This window comes from Triticum aestivum, chromosome 1B (assembly GCF_018294505.1).
Source record: "Triticum aestivum cultivar Chinese Spring chromosome 1B, IWGSC CS RefSeq v2.1, whole genome shotgun sequence".
Lineage (NCBI taxonomy): Eukaryota > Viridiplantae > Streptophyta > Magnoliopsida > Poales > Poaceae > Triticum > Triticum aestivum.
The window spans coordinates 606,745,690-606,756,023 of record NC_057795.1 but is presented as its reverse complement, the minus strand read 5'-3'; the positions used below and the strand labels follow the sequence as shown (position 1 = coordinate 606,756,023).

At 44.2% G+C, this 10,334-nt stretch overlaps 1 pseudogene; it reads right to left on the bottom strand.

Annotated features, from left to right (window-relative positions):
- Window positions 1-1,691: 1,691 nt before the first annotated feature.
- LOC123096912 (uncharacterized) lies at window positions 1,692-4,297 on the bottom strand (annotated as a pseudogene).
- Between the last annotated feature and the right edge of the window lie 6,037 nt (window positions 4,298-10,334).

Below are 10,334 nucleotides of genomic sequence, written 5' to 3'. Positions count from 1 at the left end.
GCAGCGGCTCAGGTCATAACAGGAGCACATGCAGCAAAAATGAAGAGTATGTCTATTATTTGTGTATGTTAGTTTTGCTGTTTCATTTACGGTACATTGATTCTCATAGTTTTTGTATGCAGCAACTGGGCTTGAAGACAGAAGTGACGACGGTGCATCTGTTTTACTGCTTCCATTTATATGTAACTGTACGTCTTTTTGCTTTGTTTATATTAGTTTCGTTGATTCATCTACCGTACATTGATTCTCACAATTTTTTATTTATTCTATGCAGCAACTTGGCTTGAAGACTCAAGTGAAGAAAATACAAGTGTTTTACCTCTTCCATTTATGTTCGTGTTGAGTATTTTATATGTGTGAAACAAGATTATTTCCTACAGACCGTTCTCATTTGAGACTTGTTATTTTCTGTCCACTACAATAAAATTACTGTGGTGACAATTGTTATGTTGAGACATCATTGTTGTTGATATAAATATTTACTATTCATTGTTTATATGATGAATTATGCATGTATTTACTATATATTCATTGTTTATATTATGAATTCTGCATGTACTTACTAGTCCCGTCGACTGTCAACTATATTTAAATAAGAGAAGTACTGTGCGAATTGTTGTTGAAAAAAAAGGAAAAACATGCCCACCCGTCTCCACGGCGTGTCTTAATAAGACCATCGTTATCAAGCCCAGCGGGCGACTACAACCGGCGTTTCGGAGCACGCCGTGGAAACCAGGCGCAACAGGGCAGAATCGACAGGGTACATCGACGGGGTAATAGACGAGAGGAGTTCAATGTGGCGACGGGAGCTCTGTATATAAACTGGTCGTCGTCGCCTTCGGCCGGCGAGGTGGGACTAAACTGAATGTTAGTTTTCGTCGCGCGTCGTCTCAGCGGGGGTAACTGGGCCGGCCCACGGCGCGTCGAGCCGTTCAGAAGTCTGCGCCGTCCATTGCCTTTTTGGGCCGGCCCACGTCGCGTCTGGCTGTGTCCACGTCGCCCCGCGGCCGACGCAAGTTTAGTCCCACCTCGCCGGCCGAAGGGGACGGCGACCAGCTTATATACTCAGCTCCCGTCGGCACATTGAACTCCTCTGTTACTACCCCGTCGATGGACCGCGTCGATGCTGCTCTGTAGGGCCTAGTTTGCACGCTGTGTTCTGAAACGCCTGTCGTAGTCGTCCGGTGGGCTTGATAACGACGGGCGGGCAATTTTTTACCTAAAATATTTTTTAAGCTTTTCTAAACTAAACTAACACACAGTGTGCTGTAAACTAACTTTGTGCTAACAAAGTAACACGCAGTGTGCTGCCATAGTTTAGTGTATAAAAACTTAACGACAACACGATTACATATATGTAAATCTAAACACTACGTTCATTTTTTGTAAAAAAATTTGTATTTATAAATAAAATCGTCGCGTTTTTTTAGTAATGCGTTACCATAGTTTACAACTATTCGGAAACAAAAAAATCATGTAACTAAAAAAAGACTGATTATATAATATTTATGAAACACAATATCATGTGGTCATAAAAACGTAATTAAGTGTATAATCTTTTAGGAACAAAATAGTGGCAAAATCAATAAATATGTCTATTACATAAAATTTATAAGCAAGTGCGCAAAGCGTTTGGAAAATATAGTCCTCTAGTACCACCCAATCACATGCAAAACTCCTCCGTGCCGCATCTATTTCTTCTTCTTTGATATTCGAATAACTTTGTTTTTCACTTCATCAAGCTTGTTTCTTTCCGAAAAGATAAGTTGCGCAATCATTACCTCTCTCGAATCATCAATTGACCTCTGAAAAAAAGTGATATTAGCACAGCGTTCATAGTACATCATAGTACAAACATGACTTGCGTACCTGTGAAAATAAGCCTGTCCATTTGTCACCATCCCAATATTGAAAGCATCGAAGGAGAAATATTCCACACGAATTCCTAGTACATACAATTTATGAAGATTAAATATCTACTGTACATACAGGACCGACATGCTGTCAAAGTAATAACTCACCCATCATGTTGTTTTGGCATGTCATACGTTTCAATAGGCCAATTGGAAACATCCGGATAATTCACAATTCCGGTTGCATTTGCTTTTTGGATATCTTCTGCTAGTTGTTTTCTCTAAAGATATAATAAAAATGGTGGAAAGAATGTCATTCAGTGTACTAAAAAACCAATGTTACCAAATGCACATTTGAAAGTTAAACCTACCAGGTCCTCAACGAGTTCTCTAGTAACACTGTCAAGTTTTCCGTTCATCAACGAGTCAAGAACCTGAAACTCTCTCTTCCCGCGATGCATGACGACAGTAATCCAGTGATTGTTCTGCTTGTTTAGAGGAATGTAAGTCTGCATCACAAGGACCATAAAACACAATCAGCACATACTATCGTATGTATGTACCATGTAACCAATCAAACTTACCTTTGATTTTTGAAATACTCGTCCTCACATCTATTCACGGGTCCATTACTATGCGACTCTGCTTCATAATCGTTACCGGTGGTCTTCTTTCCGGGTCTAACGTGAAGCAACCAATGTATCCTCCAAGTTGTCAACATGAAACGATCATCACTAACTTTGTCGACCAAATATGATGAGTATGCATTAATTACCTATAAATAATGTGTCAGATTTAACAATGGTGTTTTCGAATCAATTGTAAAACAATATATGAAATTAACTTACATCTCCACTTAGCCACTCATGGTTAATAATCTGACAAGCTCTCCGCACAGTCAGACTTTCTTCCAAGCCATCATTGAAAATTTCTGTTTTGGCATGTTTTTGTGAATGCTCATGCGCGCGCACGTACTTGATGGACGCTTTCACCACATCATACTCATCACTAGATTTGTTAACACCACCATTTTGGAACAATTCTGTAACGCACAACTCAAATAATTATAAACGCAAATATATAAATAATTATTACGCAAGAACAATTAGAAACACAAAAAACTTACTTCCTTTCGCAGAACGTTTTGCACGCTTGTTCGGTTTAGGGACCACATAAGGAGACTTGACATGTTGTGACCCTTTGCGCTTGCTCCTGCCAGTAACCTCCTCCACTTCCTCTTCTACTCCTTGAGAACCAAGCGACGCATGCGATGCGATTTCGTCCGTCCCTAAAGATGTGGCAGCTTTTTCATCTAATACTTCTGGTACTTGGATAGGATCATCCATATCACCCTTGAAACTATCACAGTACTCAGGTGTGCAGTAAAAAGGTGTGTTTCCACGAGAAGTTACATCACCGTCGTCATCATCCTTTTGCAAATTCATTTTGGAAGGTGTGCGGAACCGGTCTGAATCATCTTTTTGATATACAAACTCTTTTTTCGGACGTGACGTGCTCAAGTGTTACCTGTGCGCATAACTCTGGCAAACGAAGCAGTTCCTTCCGAAGCTCATTCATCTCACTCAAAATCCGGTCCATAGTAGGCTTTTGGCTCGAAGCCTCTGAGGTACTGCCCTCTTTCCTCGTTCCAGTAACGTTAGACTTTTTGCTACTAGCTTTCTTGGTTTTTTGAGCTTCTTCTTCTGGAATTTTTTTCAGCCTATACTCCTCTGTAATGTTGTCATCGATCTACAAATGCAACAAGAGAATTATACATACAAACCATACGCACACTTAACTTTCTTTCATAAATGTAAAAAAACATGATTACTAGGATTACCATCCCAACACCACGACCATATTCATAGTCGTATTTGTCTCTTCTCACAGCCATATCTTCCGTCCAGTTCCTCATCAGCGGGCTCAACAATGCCAACGGATCATATTTTGGACCGGTGATTGGTTGCACCTTTCTCCCAGTATAGGTACTGCAAAACACATAAACTAATTAAATTACATGTTTTTCCATGACATTTTCTAAGAAAAGTGTTCAAATTAATAAATACAACGTACTTGCAAAGGGCGAGGTTCCCCTGGGGCCACTGCCTAACATGGCCGTCCTGCAGAAGCTTACCAATCTCCGACAAACAGAATCGTGAAGTGAATGCATTCCAGTTGAACTTCCTTATCAACTTAATATTTTGCACTAAGGCATAGTATTTTTTTCGGAACGTATTCATGAGACACTGGTGCAATTATAGTTCCTAAAAGAACTAGAAATGTCATCCGAATGAAGTCATCATCAGTGCTATTGTTCCTCACAATCTTTTCTATGAGATCATCAATCATGATCTTACCATTTTTCTTGCTAACAAAACTAACTGGTATTTTTTTGGTTGCTTTTTCTCCTTCAGTACTAAGAAACCCACAAACATCCACTCCATTGTTTTTCCAACCAAAAATGGAGTACACATCATCAGGCCTTAGTGAAATAAGACCTTTACTTCCAGCAGTACTTCCAGAACTCTCTTCAACCATAAATTTTTTGCTACTCGGATTGTAACCTTGGAGTAAAAAGTGAAGCAAAAAATCACGCATCTTTATCGATGGTATTCTAAACATGCCCTGCATATCCGTTTCATAAAACTGGAATTTCTGACTGGGTGACAGTTTGTCAACTAGGCTAACCCACTTTTGAACAGAACATGGAATCACACCGTCGATATTCATACTGCATCAAATAGATTTTTGTCACATACCATCGTACTGCTATGAGCCACGTTGTATAAAGCAACTGGAAAAAAAAACTTACACGACGGCGACGGTGGGAGAGGCACCGGCAGCGTATAGAGGGCGACGGGTCAGGGGACGCAAGCCGGCGCGGGTGCACGGACGGTGTTTGGACGGTGGGGCGGCGGTGGGAGGGGCATCGGCGCCGTTTTGGAGTGTGGGGCGATGGGCGGCGTACGTCGGCAGCACATTCAGATCGCGGGGCGGCGAGACGGGTTGTACGTACAAGAAAAATTTGCATGCCCGTCGGCTAACGACATCGCCCGAGCGCTGATTGCGGCGTCGTTGTTAGTGGGACGGCCCCATGCACGCATGCGCGTCGGTTAGCGAGACGGCCGGCGTTTTTTTTACAGGGCCTCTTTTATTTTAACTAAATAAAGTAGGCACATTATCAAAAAAATTACCTTAACCAATTTTTTTAACGTAGCCAAACATGCCCATATTTTTAACTTAATCAAATAGGCTATTTTTTAACTTAGCAAACGTGTCCATTTTTTTCCACGTGCTACAGTGTCCTAGGAGGGCATGCACGCAAAAATTCGTCCCGTTTCGAGTCCGTATGGATTTTCTACGATTTTCCGGGGCGAAAACCCCGAAAATGCTGCCCGGACGTGACGCAACGTGCGTTCGTTGTCGGATTTCGTTCATTTTGGCCGTGGGGCCCGGGTGGGGCGCCACACGCACTCGCAAAAGTTGGGTGCAATCCGTCAGACCGCTCAGGTACTTGCTGTGGAAGGGGGTGGTTTCGGTATGGCCGGAGGGGACCCTCGTCGCATGTCTCCGCTTTGCATCCGCCAAACGTGCCCATTTTTTTGCACGTGCTACAGTGCGCTATGAGGGCACGCATGCAAAAATTCGTCCCGTTTCGAGTCCATATGGATTTTCTACGATTTTCCGGGCCGAAAACCCTGAAAATTCGTACATTTTGGCCGTGGGGTGTCCGGGTGGGGCACCATATGCGCTCGCAAAAGTTGGGTGCAATCCGTCAGACCGCTCAGGTACTTGTTGTGGAAGGGGGTGGTTTCGGTATGGCCGGAGGGGACCCTCGGTCGCATGTCTCCGCTTTGCATCTGCCAAACGTGCCCATTTTTTTGCACGTGCTACAGTGCCCTATGAGGGCACGCACGCCAAAATTCGTCCCGTTTCGAGTCCGTATGGATTTTCTACGATTTCGGGCCGAAAACCCCAAAAATGCTGCCCGGACGTGACGCAACGTGCGTTCGTTGTCGGATTTCGTTCATTTTGGTCGTGGGGTGCCCGAGTGGGGCACCACACGCGCTCGCAAAAGTTGGGTGCAATCCGTCAGACCGCTCAGGTACTTGCTGTGGAAGGGGGTGGTTTCGGTATGGCCGGAGGGGACCCTAGGTCGCATGTCTCCGCTTTGCATCCGCCAAACGTGCCCATTTTTTTGCACGTGCTACAGTGCCCTATGAGGGCACGCACGCAAAAATTCGTCCCGTTTCGAGTCCGTATGGATTTTCTACGATTTACCGGGCCGAAAACCCCGAAAATGCTGCCCGGACGTGACGCAACGTGCATTCGTTGTCGGATTTCGTTCATTTTGGCCGTGGGGTGCCCGGGTGGGGCGCCACACGTGCTCGCAAAAGTTGGGTGCAATCCGTCAGACCGCTCAGGTACTTGCTGTGGAAGGGGGTGGTTTCGGTATGGCCGGAGGGGACCCTCGGTCGCATGTCTCCGCTTTGCATCCGCCAAACGTGCCCATTTTTTTGCACGTGCTACAGTGCCCTATGAGGGCACGCACGCAAAATTCGTCCCGTTTCGAGTCCGTATGGATTTTCTACGATTTTCCGGTCCGAAAACCCCGAAAATGCTGCCCGGACGTGACGCAACATGCGTTTGTTGTCGGATTTCGTTCATTTTGGCCGTGGGGTACCCGGGTGGGGCGCCACACACGCTCGCAAAAGTTGGGTACAATCCGTCAGACCGCTCAGGTACTTGCTGTGGAAGGGGGTGGTTTCGATATGGCCGGAGGGGACCCTCGGTCGCATGTCTCCGCTTTGCATCCGCCAAACGTGCCCATTTTTTTCCATGTGCTACAGTGCCCTAGGAGGGCACGCACGGAAAAATTCGTCCCGTTTCGAGTCCGTATGGATTTTCTACGATTTTCCGGGCCGAAAACCCCGAAAATGCTGCCCGGACGTGACGCAACGTGCGTTCGTTGTCGGATTTCATTCATTTTGGCCGTGGGGTGCCCGGGTGGGGCGCCACATGTGCTCGCAAAAGTTGGGTGCAATCCGTCAGACCGCTCAGGTACTTGTTGTGGAAGGGGGTGGTTTCGGTATGGCCGGAGGGGACCCTCGGTCGCATGTCTCCGCTTTGCATCCGCCAAACGTGCCCATTTTTTTCCACATGCTACAGTGCCCTAGGAGGGCACGCACGAAAAAATTCGTCCCGTTTCGAGTCCGTATGGATTTTCTACGATTTTTCGGGCCGAAAACCCCGAAAATGCTGCCCGGACGTGACGCAACGTGCGTTCGTTGTCAGATTTCGTTCATTTTGGCCGTGGGGTGCCCGGGTGGGGCGCTACACGCGCTCGCAAAAGTTGGGTGCAATCCGTCAGACCGCTCAGGTACTTGCTGTGGAAGGGGGTGGTTTCGGTATGGCCGGAGGGGACCCTCGGTCGCATGTCTCCGCTTTGCATCCGCCAAACGTGCCCATTTTTTTTGCACGTGCTACAGTGCCCTATGAGGGCACACACGCAAAAATTCATCCCGTTTCGAGTCCGTATGGATTTTCTATGATTTTCCGGGCCGAAAACCCCGAAAATGCTGCCCGAACATGACGCAACGTGCGTTCGTTGTTGGATTTCGTTCATTTTGGCCGTGGGGTGCCCGGGTGGGGGCGCCACACGCGCTCGCAAAAGTTGGGTGCAATCTGTTAGACCGCTCAGGTACTTGCTGTGGAAGGGGGTGGTTTCGGTACGGCCGGAGGTTTACAAATATTTAAAAATATTTCAGAAAATTCATAAATGTTAATGAATTTAAAACTATTTCAGATAATGTTAATGAATTCAAAAATTCTCGGATTCATAAATATTAATGAACTATAAATATTCTCTGGTTCATAAATTTAAAGAATGACAAAGCTAAAATCTTACCGTGCTGGCTTTTGCAACAGATCCGCACGATGTGGATTGCCTCCATTCTCGATGAAACGGCGCTGGCGATCTTTTCGCGTTGCACTTTCCCGAAGTCATCGCTATAATCCCGCGCCATTAGTGGACTTCCCGTATTAAACGGATCGTGATTGGCCCGCTTGACAGAATCGCACGCGAGGCCCAACTGCCGCCTACTATTTTTTCTCTCTCGAAAATCTTTGGTGCGAAAAATAAATAAAAGTGCTTGGTGTGGGAATCGAACCAAGCACCTCCCAACCTTATACCGACCGCGCTTGCCATCTCACCACCTATTAGTTGTTGGCTAAAAGAAGGCAACAAGATATTTGAACCTTTTTACTACTATATGAGCAAAAAATGCAATTTTTCTAGTTCTTTTCTTGGATTTCCGTGATAACTCACATACAATCATCATGATATCTAGTTTCATGATGATTTTTTACCAACTCGTCTCGAGTTGATCACACCGTGGTAATTTTCTCACGTCAGGAAGGGAGGGTGGGGGGTTGATGTCGATTATTTTTGTGTGAATAGCATGGTAACTCACACATCACACACCTGATAATTTATGTAACCCAGTCCTGATAACTTTGGCATGGTGTGTGTGTGGGGGGGGATGATGAAATATACCACCATTCACTTTTGTGTGAATAACATGATAACTCACACATCGCAGGCCTAATAACTTATATACCCTGGTGCTGATAGCTTTGGCATGGGTGTGTGTGGGGGGGGAGGGGGTTGATGAAATATACCACATACCGTTAACTTTTTGTGTCAATAACATGATAACTCATACATCACACACCTGATAACTTACGTATCCCGGTCCTGATAACTTTAGCATGGGGTGTGTGTATGTGCGGGGGGGGGGGGGTGATGAAATATCCCATTGGTAACTTTTATCTAAATAGCATGGTAACTCACATATCGCGTACCTGATAACTTATGTACCCCGGTCCTGATAACTTTGGCATGGGGTGTGTGTGTGTGTGGGAGGGGGGAGTTGATGAAATATACCACCGTTAGAAGGTCTATGCCCCGGTAATATCTGTGTAAACAATATGATAACATACGTAGCTCATGTGTGATAACTTACTTAGCCGTGGAGTGGTAACTTTTGATCTGAAATAAAAGTCATCAGAACATATCAACATAGGATCTAGTTTCTATGCCCTCTTCGCGGCGTGTTTTTTATGTAAAAACGTTTTTGGATCGGACTGAAGGTTTGAGCTACAAAACATTTTGAAGATTCAAAATAAGGGGGAATCAAGGATGACATCAACATTTCGGTCTTCTAATTCATTTGCATGTGGGAGAATTGGAGGACCAGTTTTTATGGCCAGGTATTTTCTATGTAAATAAGATGGTAATTTATGTATCATAGACGTGATAACTTACTTAGTCTGGTTCTACTAACATTTTACGTGAAAAAAATTCATCGAACGATACCAACATGGGATCTAATTTCGGTCGTCTCGTCGAGACGAGTCTTTTATGTCAAAACAGTTTTTTGATCGGAGCTACAGTTTGATCTATAAAACATTTTGAATTTAGAAATTTATAAGAATCTTTGCTGACATCAGCAATTTCGTCCTATATGCATGCTTGTATATGAGAATTCAACACATGCACGTGAAAGCTTCTTCGTAATCACAAAAGATCAACAAATAAAATAGAAATGCTAAGTGATTAAGCGTGGCATGCGCATGCATGCATGTACACTGGGCGTTCGGATCTGTTCCTTCAAAACAGAACGATCGGACGTTAGTCCAATCCTTGATGAAATATACTCTCGATAACTTCTGTGTAAATATGATGATAGTTTACGCATCACTGTCCTGATAACTTTTATTAAAATAACATGATAACTCATACATCGTAGACATGATAAATTATGTACCCAGTCCTGGTAACTTTGTCGGTGGGGGTAGGGGTGGGGGGAGTCGTTGAAACATACCATGGTAACTTTCATGCAAATAACATGATAAATCACACATCGTAGACATGATAAATTATGTACCCAGTCCTGGTAACTTTGTCGGTGGGGGTAGGGGTGGGAGGAGTTGTTGAACCATACAACGATAACTCTTACGCAAATAACATGATAACTCACACATCGCAGGCTTGATAACTTATGTACCCGATCCTGGTAATATGGCGACTGTGGCGAGGGGAGGTGATGCCCCGCTAATTTCTGTGTAAATAACATGGTAATAGAAACATACAAAATTGATAACTCCCATACAAACGCCACTGTAACTTTTGACCTGAAACTTTTTTGTTGAAAAACATACACCCGATAATTTCTGTGTAAATAACATGATGATGTATCATCGCAGACTTGATAACTAATATTTTTACGTTTAAACACCATGGTGTCTTTCATCCAAGGGAAAAAAGGTTTTGAAACATTTCACCGGTAATTTCTTTGTTAAATTACCATACTTTCCCATGCTTTTAACCTTCTCGTACTGTAGTTACCAGCCTTATGACCATAGTTATCACGCTGGTCATTGCCAAAGTTACCAAGCCAAACTTTATTTTTTCTTTTG